A 12538-nucleotide genomic window follows, 5' to 3' on the forward strand; every position below is an offset into this window, starting at 1 on the left:
CTCCACACAAATTCATTCTTTTACTTTAGTAAAACTATAATTAGTTTAGTTCTGACTCATTGTTCGGCTTTTCCTTTTGACCTTGAGTGAAGTATTTAAAGTAGAATGGGCAGTCAATTATTAAATTCTCTGCAAGCCCCAGAGGCATTCCATTGCACTTGATGGTTCTCCCTCTCTCGACCATTTCCTCATGTTGTGTATCTACAACTAGAATTACTCATCATCAGCATTTCCATAGAAATCAAAGCTCACAACAAAATGAATACGACTAAAGTAGGGAAGTACTGCTGAAATATCAAATAAAATTGTTTTTATTTTAAATTGAGAAATGCACAATAATAGAATGTCATATAAAAGTATGTTAAACTTGTTTGGAATTTAAAAGAGTGGTACCTAAGAGTAAGCTTCTAAGGGCATGAAAGAAACCCTGTTAAAGGCTATTAAATTTATTTTAAAAATCTTAAAATGAATATCATAAAAGCATTACATAAATAAAGATGCTTACAAATATATAAGACTAAAATCAAAGTAAATGTGAATTTATAGAATCCTTTCAGGACTTGAAAACTTTTCAAACAAAAAGTATAAAAAAATATATATAAAAGTGGTAGTACTTTTCCTACTTCCTTCATTCGTACCATTTGAACTCCTTTCCTTGATTGTTGTTGTTGGGTAAATGTGAAAGGGATGAGTAGAGGTGCCAAAGGACAATGGTTCAAGTGCAAAGAGGATGCCAAGCCGCATGCAACAATGCCAACAACAAGGACCGAACGAACGCCGAAGGACATGCCGTGCAATTTCCTTTTCTGTGGTGAGTTGCAGCTATTGCGTATACGCCGTGTGGTGTACAGTGCGAACGAGAGGGAACTATGCCGTCTGGTCACAGACAGAGAGAGAGCTGCTATTTATAGCTGGGAGCTCCAAAACCGAGCTCAGCCTTGATTCCGCCCTTGAACTAACATTGCTGGGGAACTATTCCTGTATCTCCAGTCCTGTCCCGTCGTGTTTTCGTACCCTACGACTCGCCGCCCAGCAGCAGTCGTCTCACAGCTGGAAACCAGTTGGGGGAACATATATCAGAGGGGGACATATTAGGGGGATATCGTCGGAGAAGCCGGAGGTATAGGTGGTACTTGGGCATCCAGTGCAGTGCATATGTCGTCAGTCAAGCGGTGATTTTGTTTTTGCGTTTCGCTCTTTCACACTGCCCCATGTCCTTGCCTGCTCGCCAAACTGAACTCAGCAGGCTTTGACATTGATTTTGTGCATCCTGCAGTTGTATTGGTTAGCTGTATCTGTGACTCCTACCGCTTTGCAACCGAGCAACTCCCACTCAGCTGTCAGCAGTTGCTGATGTCATGGTTCTTTATTTATACAAATAATTTGATTGTTTAGCAAACACTTTGAAATAATAGCGCTGCCGCTGCAAAAATATGATAGTTGATATTGGGTTAGAGTAATACGAGGAGTAGCATCGAGTTATGGATAGAATTTAGCCTTGATTTTGCTGTGGAAAAGGCAACGCAATCGGAGAAGTTGTTTAGTTAGAAGTTGAAATATAAAACAAGATCATGATATACTTTATACAAATAAAACCGCAGTTGTAGAATGATCGAGTTTCTTAGGGCTTATACAATTTGGAAATACAAAATAAAAAAAATATCTTAAGGCAAACAAACTGCCTATAAGAATTCAATAAATTTTCTTCTCTTTAAAAATAATTTAAAATTAATGCGTAATAAGTGCAAAAGTATATAAAAGATAAAAAGAGAGCTGAGCTGGTTGATGAAAAAGAAACAAAAACTACAATTGAAACTTCAGCAAACAAAGGGCTACGTAAAATGTTTGCAAATTGAATTTCACGTAAATATGAGCAATGCAATGTGAAAAGTAAATACACAGAGAGAAACGCACACATATATGAACCTGAGAGACCACATCTACAATTGCAGAGATGCATTCGCAGATAGATGTATAGACTGAGGAAAAGTCTCTCAGCTTGTATCTTTAGTCTCTACGAGTGTGTGTGTGTGTGTGTACTTCTGTCTGTGAGCATCTTTGTATCTATCGGATGCAGTTTTACGCTTTAAAAGGAATTCTGTAGTTTATGCATGCGATGCGTTGTCTATATAAAGTTCTTCCCCCCTATCCTCCCTCTCTGTCGCCCTGCTGTCGTCTCTTTCGGTTGCCACCATGCCCTCTCTTTCTATGACTGTACTCTGGCAGCCATGGAAACGACGTCATCGCATCATCATCGTGCGTTGAGACTCCGAACCTAGGCAGAAATGGCGGCCTCATCTTTATTATCCATATCTAATCTTTCTGTCGCCAAAAATGTCGTTGAAAAAAAATATATATATATATTCGTATAAGAAAGGAAATTTTAAAAGCGAAAAAAAATATCGCTAAAGTTCAATAATTTTCTAAAAGAAAAAAGATTAAAGAGCTATGAAATATGAGGCAAATTAGGAAAGAAGAATATTGCAAGGGCAAAATTGAAAAAAAATAATAATAAAAATAAAATAAGAAAATCAAAGAATAAAGCGAAAGAAATGACATAAAGAACTAGCCGTAATAACAATGCAAGTGCTGGTACTTCAAAAACCCTCCCGCCGCCCATTTGCTCATCCTGCAATGAGTCAAGTCCATGTTCTTGGCTCTCTTTTGTGTATCTATAGAGTGCGATGGCTTCCTCTTCAACATTTTTGCCAGCTGCATCTGCAAAAAAACTATGAAATGGCGTGGGGGAAGTGAGGAGGCTCATAAGCAGCTTAGCGCACAATTAAAGCCTTCTCTCTTTTTTTTTTTATTTTGAGTCAAAGTGTTTTAGAAAGATTTCAATTAGACGCAAAAACATATCAAGCATACGCCACGTTGACTGTGGAAGAGATAAAAGCGGATTAAGAAGCGGGCTTAGAAGCTATATATTCATCAGAATATATTATAAAACTTTTGCAAGATATGGCTGATATTTAGAGTTAAAAATGTTAGAGGAAAATGGTTTCCTTTAATACCTCCATACTATATATTAGAATCAAAGGAAAAAACAGAAAAAAATGATTGTTGTATTAAAAAATAACAGAAATGCTGATAAATTTCTTTGAGAAATGACCTCTTGATCTTTCTGCTCTAATATTTTATTTGAATGATTTTTAATAATGATATCCATTCTAACTGTTTTCTAATCCCTCAAATACACACCATTAGGCGACTTACTTGAGGCCACAAAATGCTGGTCAGAGTTGCGTATACGCCATGTTGACTGTCACAAACTGTTACAGTTTATGCACCTGTTCAAAGCTGACTCTCTTGCTGTGTGTTCAATAACTAACGACCATAATCCTGGCCACCCGCTGTTGCCCCCTCTTTTCCCTTTTGAATTCGACAGACTTTTTGGTTGCCAAGCAATTGGAACGGAGAGGAATTAAAAACGGTAGATTGACAGTAACAGAGGGTCGACAACAGATTAACCCTCGGTCTGTTTGACTTTTGTACGCATGTGCAGATGGATGGATGAAAAAAAAGGTTACCAACTTGTCCCATAACTGTACATTTTGGGTAAAGAAATGAAAACAGTATTCAGAGCATGACCATCAAACAGAAGGGGGAATCCTCATCATAAGAAAAGGGGCAAATACAAAGAAGGAGTAAGAAAAATAAAAGAGAGACACAGAAGGGGAATATATAGAGATTGCATTCCAGGTCGTACAAAGGGTTAGCTTTGTCTACATTGCAATTTGCAAAATATTTCCATATATACGTATTTTTTTTCTGCTGCTGTCGCTGCCTTCGTTCAAATGCATCGTAATGAATGTCATCCGTTTCACTTTGAATTATGTCATCCACTGTGACACACATTTCCAAATACTACCAGCTCTCACACACACTTTGTGTAATATATATTGCCGTATATATATATATATATATATACAATCATATATGTAAATATAAACATGGATAGCCCAACCAACTGTTTCTCATTAGCCATAGAAAATGACCCCTTCCTTCGTCTGGTTTACCCATTTGGTCTTCGGTTTCATTAAGGCTTTGTTTCCGTTTTGGTTATACAAGAGTTAACAGTGACTAAAGCTAAGCTTTTAGGAAAGTAGAGATATTAACTTAAATTCATATCATATATATTTAAAAGGAATAGCAGTCGGAACATTCCTTTAAATGCAGTATATCGTTGAGGCTGTTAAATATATTTCAATTTAGCTGTATGCATTACAATACGTTCGTTAATTGTGTAATCCGAGTTGGCTCAGCAATTACAGCGAATTGCAATAAATTACGGAATTCACTCCGACCAGACACAATAGACACATTTTTATCGTTAAAAAAATGAACTAACCGACATCGATAAATAAATTCCCACCATCCTCTATTTAAATGAGTAAAATTTAAATGAATGTGAAAAGCTGTAAGAGGCAAAAACAATTACAGAAAAGTTAAAACCAATAAAAAATAAAAATCAATACCACAAAAAGTAATTCAAAAAGTGGCTTAAATATGTAACATTGCTGTATTTATTACTATTGTAATTTGAATTTACCTAAAGTATTCCCAAATAAGTATGTTTTCGTTACCCTTTTGAGAATTTCTTTCGTATTATAACAACTGATCTTTTAAATGCAATCAATATTTCGTGTTTCGAAATTTTTTAAGATTTTATCATTATCAGGTTTATGATCCCAAATTGCAACCTTCGTTCAACACCAACAAATGCCATCGATTGTTTTTGTTCGCCAGACTTTCTTGAAAATTATATAGTTACTGTCCTTAACCCTACCTCCGATCTTCTGCTGCTGTCCAAGTCGTTGAATTTAACGGTACAACTAATTTATGCCGCCAGCCAAAGAAGAAACTTCTAAAGAATTGGCCCGAAACAAAGTCAGAAAAACAGACAATGAACTCGGACTGAACAGAACTCGACTGAAGGCGGAAGTTCGCCAAAGAAGCCAATTGAATGCAACAAAGTTGAATCAAAAAAAAAAAAAACAAGAGAGAGAAAAACAGAACTCGATTTAAAGAACAAGTGCAGTTCAACTTTAAGGTTTTGGTGAAAGGGACAATTTGAAAAATAAAGGGAATAACCTTTTTTAGGTACTCTTTTAAGGGATGTAATAAGGTTGATTTTTAATGGTTTTTAAAAAATTAAAAAAAAAGACATCTTATTAAAGAGATTTTGGGAGTGATGGTGGCTAAAACTCCAGTTAATTGACAGCTGCCTTGAGGAGGCCAAAAGGGAGACCAAGGAGTCACAACCAGTAATGAAGAAATGAAAGAACAGCAACCGGTTTGCAGACACTTCTTCCCTTTCCCAGCTTTTTAGTTAAAATTTGTTTGTTGGTCTACACGACGTATGCGTAATTAGATCTGTGTGTTTGCATTAGCTTCGTTTGCTAATTGGACTAAGTTGCTTAGCACATTGCACTCGGAAGCTAACAAAAGAAGTGAAATAAAGTTGGGAAAGCAAAGTACACTTAAAAAAAAAGTCCAACATATTGGAAAGTTATATTTGGTGAGATTTAATCTCCTTTTTTAAGTAAATATGCCACTTAGATGTTTTTATCTTAATTACTCAAGAATTTTACAACTTTGGCAGCAGGGAATTTATTTTTCCATAAAAAAGCTCAAAGACCTTGTTTATTATTTTATGAGATCGTTATTTTCATGATGGTGTGGAGTTTTTTATTTCCATTTGTTGGTAATTTTCTATTTATTGACTCACTTTTTTGCAGTGCTAGACATGCATTGGCATTGCATTGATGACGATGATAATGACGATGATGAAATTCAGGTTTTGGCTCTAAACGATCCTCGACCCTAGGGTGCTCGCCAGAGTTTTTTGCCTTCTCTTTGACTCTTGAAGACCCCTTTTTTCACCCATTCCCCTTTTTGCAGTGACGTTGCATTTAAGTTTTTTTTTTTTTTTTTGCCACAGCTATAAAACGAGTTTTTGCCACTGTTCTTCCCGCTCTTTTTGCCGCTTTCTTACCCCGTTCTCCGTACTTTGCACATGTATTCACATTCTTCTGGTACTCCCCTTGCAACCCCTTTCCCCAGCTTGCCCCCGTTTTGAGCCCCCCTCCGCATTCCCCCTTCCGCGTACCACGCTCTATTGGATTCTTGATGCGCTGCGACTTTGGTTCGTCTACCTTCTGGCTTTTGTTTAGTTGCCATGTTGCATAGGATTTTGAACCCGTTTCCCTCACACCCCCCTTCCACAGCTCCCCCCTCCAACCACCACCCATGGCCCATTGCATGTGGCGTCCCTAACCTAACCCAACTTTTTAGCGCACAGCTTTTTGTTTCTCTCCTTCTTTGCTCTTTGTTGCGGCTTTTGTGTTTGTTGTGTTTGCCTTGCACGGCTTGTTTGTTGTCCTCACACACACAAATATACTCATATAAATTTAAAAGGTATAAAAGACCAAAGAGAAAAAATCAACAATATTTTATGGGTTTTTATTGTAGAAATTGCATTTGTCGTTATCTCGCATCTGCGGTGGCATATGTGTTAATTGTTTAATTAACCCGATTCTCTCTCAGAATCTGTTGACATTTTGCCAGAGCTAAGTCGGCTGGAATAAATTTATTATAGTCTGGAAATCTGTAGATACCTAATTTTAGGGGATAATAACTAATATTTTATAAATTTGTGATCAAATAGCTAGAGAACTCCCTTTGAAAAGTTATATCCAAGTCAAATTAGACAAAAATTAGCCTGCGCTTAACCTACATTGAAAACTTGAAGCCTAAGAAATGAATTTCCCTTCTTTATAAAACCATCAACGTCAGGGAAACTAATTAAATATTGAAACTTTGAAAACTTTTCCACCTTTTCTTCTCTTACTGAAATTCTTTGAAACTTTCCTGCCTCTTTTTTATGACAAAACTTTTGGGATGTCAACTGCAAGAAGACTGCTCCCACATGAGAAAGATCTCGTTTTAATGGAAATAATTGCAATTTTGTGCATAATTTATGACCAACACCCACACAGACACACACATACACAAGCACTGACAGAAAAGACGAGCAGAATTGTAATCCCTAGCATTCAGAATCATAACTCACTCGAGCCAAAGACAACGGATGTTCTCTCCCGCTTTTGTGGCATATGAAAATTTGCAAAAGTAATTTGTGGCACATGTGGGTGGGCTCTGCACAAATGCCAGTTGTGGGTGCCACAAAAGGGGGGCGTGAAATGCAATCAACTACAATGAGAAATTACAGGCAACAAAAACCAAAAGGCAACAAACAAAAACACAACAACAAATGTGTGTAAGCTGCGCGTATTTCCTGTTTGCCATTGTGTTCGTACGCAAATATGCAAAATGAATGAAAACGTCAGCGGGCTCCAAAAACAAAAATACACTTCAAGAAAATGAAGCTTAAAATACAGAAAGCGTAAAGTACATTTGTCCCTTAAAGTACACTATAAAGCAGTCTAAGGTGTAGTTTCTAAACAGGAAATAAATAAGTAAAAAGTTCCACAAAAAATTAAATTCCATTTTTATTTTGACACCATTGAACTAAATAATATTCTTTAAGTAAAAGTTCAGAGTCGATTTGTCTCCAAGTGCAAATTAAAAATTTCGAATTCTGCATTGCAAATGCAGCAAAAGTGTAAAGAGGAACGAAAAGCTAAAGCCAAAGAGAGTTGAAGAGCATTCAGAAAGAAACGCTCTCTTAGCTGCTCTTTATCGCGTTGCGCTGTTGTTGTTCCTGCTGCTGCTGCTGCTGCGCTGCAAGTTGCGTGTCATTGACCTTTGAAATTGCATGTTGCTGCCGTGCTGCCGGCGTCGCTTTTTCGCTTGTGTGACGCTGCTCTCCTCCGGCTACGTCATTCTACGCTACTTCGCACTGGAATATTGCCACTGCCACATTGAAGTTTTTTCATTTTGCCACATGAGGCACAGCCTGCCGTCTGGTTGCTCACGTGCACCCTCTCTCTCTTTATCTCTCTCTTTCTCTCCGCACCATTCATCTCGCTCGCTCCCCTTTCGCAAAGCGAAATTATATCGAGGAAGGAATACTTTGCCGCTTATCTTCCGCCTTCATTGTTGCTCCCGAAAGTTATTTCAATATCTTCGGGGGTCCCTCGTTCCACGATTTCCTCCATCCCGATTTTAATGCACTTTTTTCGGCCAATATCTCTGTGGATTTCTTTCGGTTATAATAAGGTGCTTAATCTTGCACTTAAAGAAATTATAGGAACTTCATACTAAGATTTCTTTTTTTTTTACCTTTTTTTACAAAACTTCTTAATTGAATACATTTAATATTTTGTCTATTGGATTTATTTTATATCATTTAATAATAGATAAAAATAATTTCTTAAAATATACACCGAAAATAATAGCTTGGAAAATACAAAATATTATTTAATACACAGCTTAAAATGTTATTTTAGTACCACTATGTTTATAAAATGAAGGGAAATCCCTTCTAAAGTCTTGAAAAGTTTCTCTAATATTTGAAAAAAAATACAAAAAAGTAAGAACTACTTAATGGAAGAAGCTGAAAACCAATAAAGACCCTCTTTCCACTGCAATAATCATCCATTGACCATCCAGCGGATAATTCGCGACAAACTCCAAAAGGAAAGCAAGTTGCAAGAAGGGAAAAAGTTTGCCCGCGATTGTCTACAGAGTCTTGTCTCAGGGTTTTTAGTCGCTGAGTTTCCGAGTTTCCGAGTTCATTGAACGCCTTCGCCTGCGCCCAGACATAAAGCAAACGCAAACTCAATAAGCGAACGCAGCGAGCAAATAAACAGCAGCCAATAAGAGATACGAGTGTGCAGATACAAATCGCAGCCAAAGATACTCTTCTCCGGCTGTCACAACAGGCCCAAAGAACAGCCCAAGACGGCGAAGATACGTGGTAGAAACTGCAAAAAGAAGTCAAGGGAACAGGTTGAGATGGTCGCAGCCACGAAGACTCTTGGGATCGATCGATCAATTAAGATTTATATGGTGGCTTTCGGTTTAGGATCGGTCGATCGTTTGGAAACTAAATTGTTAATAAGTTAAAAGTTATCATTATTAGATAGATTACTCAATACCCAGATGAGAAATCGATCTTATAATGTTAAAAAATTATTATTTAAAGAAAAATCTAACCAACTTTTTAACCTAAGAAACTCCAAACAATTTCAAAGATTACAAAACCCCTGAGAGACACGCGTTATCCGCCATATGATTTAATTGTCCACAAAAATATTGCACAATTTTGTGCCTGCAGCCAACAGCCGAGCAGCGACAAAAGGCCAGTCAAAACACGGCAAGTGCCGCTGTCCCAGGCCCAGAAACAGAAAAAAGCCAGACCCAGACCCAGACTCGGCCATAAAAAGGAACAGTCAATGTACCCAAAAATGAAAAAAAAAATCCAAAAGGAAACATAAAAAGTAAAGGGAAAAACAAAAGCAAAGTTAAGAGGAACCGTAGCATGACGCGGCAGCCATGACCCACACCAACAAACAGGAAGAGCGTAGCGAAAGGCCAAAACAACTTTTGGCCAAAAAGCGGCAACTGTAATAAAAGTGCGGGCACGGTGCGAGTGAGATGGCAGAACGTGGAAGCGAGAGGGGGAGTGTGCATAGAGAGCGAGCATTTATTCGCTTCAACACCAAATTTCAATTACAATTACCAACACGAGCTAGAAAGAAGGAAAAGAAGGAAACGTAGGAAGTTTACAAAGAGGGGATAAAGGAGATTTTGCTTAAATCAGAATTTAAAAAATACAATTTGGCAGATTTACACTTACTATTTGAGTTACAGTTTTACTTAAGGGATTTCCAAAAATTTAAGAATCTTAACTCAGATTGAAAAATTATTATTATTATATAAGAGTATCTTTTAAAACTATAAAATGATTTTGCAAAATGCTGCATACTTTGTGACTTTGCTGTTTAATTTTTGTTGAATTTTTTTAACCAATCCCTTTTCTCTCTGTGTAAATGTTTATGTTGTGGGCCAGAAGGAGTTTGGCGGCTTAGAGTGAATGAAGCATAAACTGAGCTGAACTGCAGATGGAGGTTCGTTCTCCGGATTCTCTCTGCTTGTTGTTGGATCCGTCCTATAGTCGTATATGGCCATTAAAAATGGCTGCTAACATGGCTGCGAACAGAACTCATACACACACACACACACACATGTACAAAAAAGAAGAGCAACAGACACTGCAGAAGGAGGCACATAAGGCACACAAACAAACGTGGCACACCAATACACCAATGCCACTTGGGGCAGCATTTAAATCGGAGCAGCTCCACGAATGAAGTTGCAAAACAGAACGCCCAAAGGTTAATCAACTCTGCAACTCTCGACTCTCCCATCTGCAATATAGGGTTGCCATCGCGCAACTCCACATTTTGTTGTTGTCTGTGGCAAGAAAAAGGGGAGCCAACAGGGGGAGTGTTGCAAAAAGAGGGGTAAAGTTGTGAAACGGCGAAGGCCAAGCAGTAGAGTCTAATTGAATTGGTTGGTTGGATGCTCCACTCTTTTTACTCTTCTTCTCCCCCTTTCCTTTCCCCACCCCCTTTTCAAATGCCTCCCTTTCGACTCCCATGACAATGGCATTGAGTGAGAATCAACAAAACCCCAAAGGGGCTCTCTTCAAAGAGAGCTCAAAGAGTTAGAAGAGCGTGTTACGTATTGCATAATTTTGTGCAACACCCACACATATGGGTTCCCGTTTGCCGTGTGTAGGTTCCTCGCTGTGGACATGTGTGCGTGCGTGGCATTGGCTTTGTCTGTGTGTAGGAGCTTTGGCCTTGGTTTTTGCTATGCATGATGCTGGCACTAATGGGGGAAATCATCAAATATCACAAATTGATTTTTAAACAATCAACGATTTGGGTAAAAAAATTAAAGAACTTAAATCATTAACTCGAAAGCTTATTTAAAAATTCAATTATTTACAATTTATTGTCAAAATAATAGGACCCTAAATTGAAACTAGAAATCAATAAATATGTTTTTTCTTATGTTCAATCCTATATGATTAAATCTTAAAATAAATAACTTCTTTCCGATAATGTGCCATAAATAATATAATACCCACTATCTACCCCCTGGAATATTTTCAATCACGGCAAATTACCAGTGACAATCTCGCAGTTTTAATTTAATTTTCTGCTGCCAGCGATAAATGAAAATTAATGGCAAAAATTCCATTTGACAAGCAGCAAGTGAAGGAAAAGCAAACAGTTTCCAGATGATTGCATCCTGCCGACTGGACGCAAATGAAAATTAAATGAATTTAAATATGGGTAACACACCTGGCGTATGAGTGATATATTTGTTGATAAAAATAAAGTTATATTAAATAACGAAGGTAAACAAGAAGAGAATGCAACTGAGAGGGTTAAGAGAGCTTAAGAGAAACAAGAACGAGTTGCAAAAAAAGCATTGTGCAAAAATTTGCAGCGCTGCTCTGCTGCTAGCATTGCTGCTACGAAGTGTTACCGGTTTTTAATAGGAAGGAAACCAGAAAGCAGCCCCTCTTGCTGGTATTAGTGTGTGTGTATGTGTGTGTGTGTAGCGTCTGTCTGCTGTGAATTTGTTGAGGCAGGTCCTGGCTGAAATACGCGAAAATAGGTACAGCCAACGAACTGCGCTCCAGACGACTGTCTGCTACCACCGAAAGAAGCATTGAAAACATGTGGAAAAGTGGCAGGGCCAATGGGTGAAGACGGCTAGAGAATCGCATCAGCAGTACCCAGAACCGAGAACCGAGAACCCAGAACCCGGTACCCCCACTTAGTACATATGTAGTATGCTAGTAGCTGCAACATGGAACAGGGAACTGGCAACTGGGAACTGGGAACTCGGGACAACAACACACATATAGCCAAAACACTCGATAGATACAGCCGCAGTCGCCGCTCTGCCGCCGCTCAGCCGAGCATAGTGGCATAGCTATAGCTTCAGGTTCAGCCTCAGTTTCGGTTCTGAGCTTCAGCTGCAGCAACGTTTCCTCACCCAACCAACCAACCATCCATCCATCCATCCATACATAATATATATATATATATACTCTAAATATATATATATATATATATACCCCTTCTCAATCTCCCATTAGTTTATATGGTTAGCTTCGCGTCGAACTATTCCTTATACTCTTTTATATTATTTTTGGTGATTTTCCCCGTTTGTGCAAAAAGATGAATATGTAATGCAATTTTTCCATCGCTGGCTTTTCTTTGTTGCAAATTGAATCGAACTGCAGCGAACTGGGCGATCGGCTTACGTGGCCAGAGAGACAAATCTATCGGGGATTAGGCCAAGTCAAGTGGAATTGTTTCTTTCGCAAAGCTTTCATTGCAGTTTATCGCTGGTGAATGTGGATATCAAAGAGAAACAAACAATCAAAACTGCTTTTTATTAGATTCATAAGAGAAAAGCAAATTGATTAAGGATTTGGCCAAGGTTAGTAGAATTTCTAGGATTGCTTATCTTACTTCGGTGCAGTTAATCCAAAACGAATTTGGACCCAAAGTGGAAATATTCATAAACGTAAATATGTGGTAAT

Source organism: Drosophila eugracilis, unplaced genomic scaffold (genome assembly GCF_018153835.1).
Source record: "Drosophila eugracilis isolate 14026-0451.02 unplaced genomic scaffold, ASM1815383v1 contig_1197, whole genome shotgun sequence".
In the NCBI taxonomy this organism is placed as follows: domain Eukaryota; kingdom Metazoa; phylum Arthropoda; class Insecta; order Diptera; family Drosophilidae; genus Drosophila; species Drosophila eugracilis.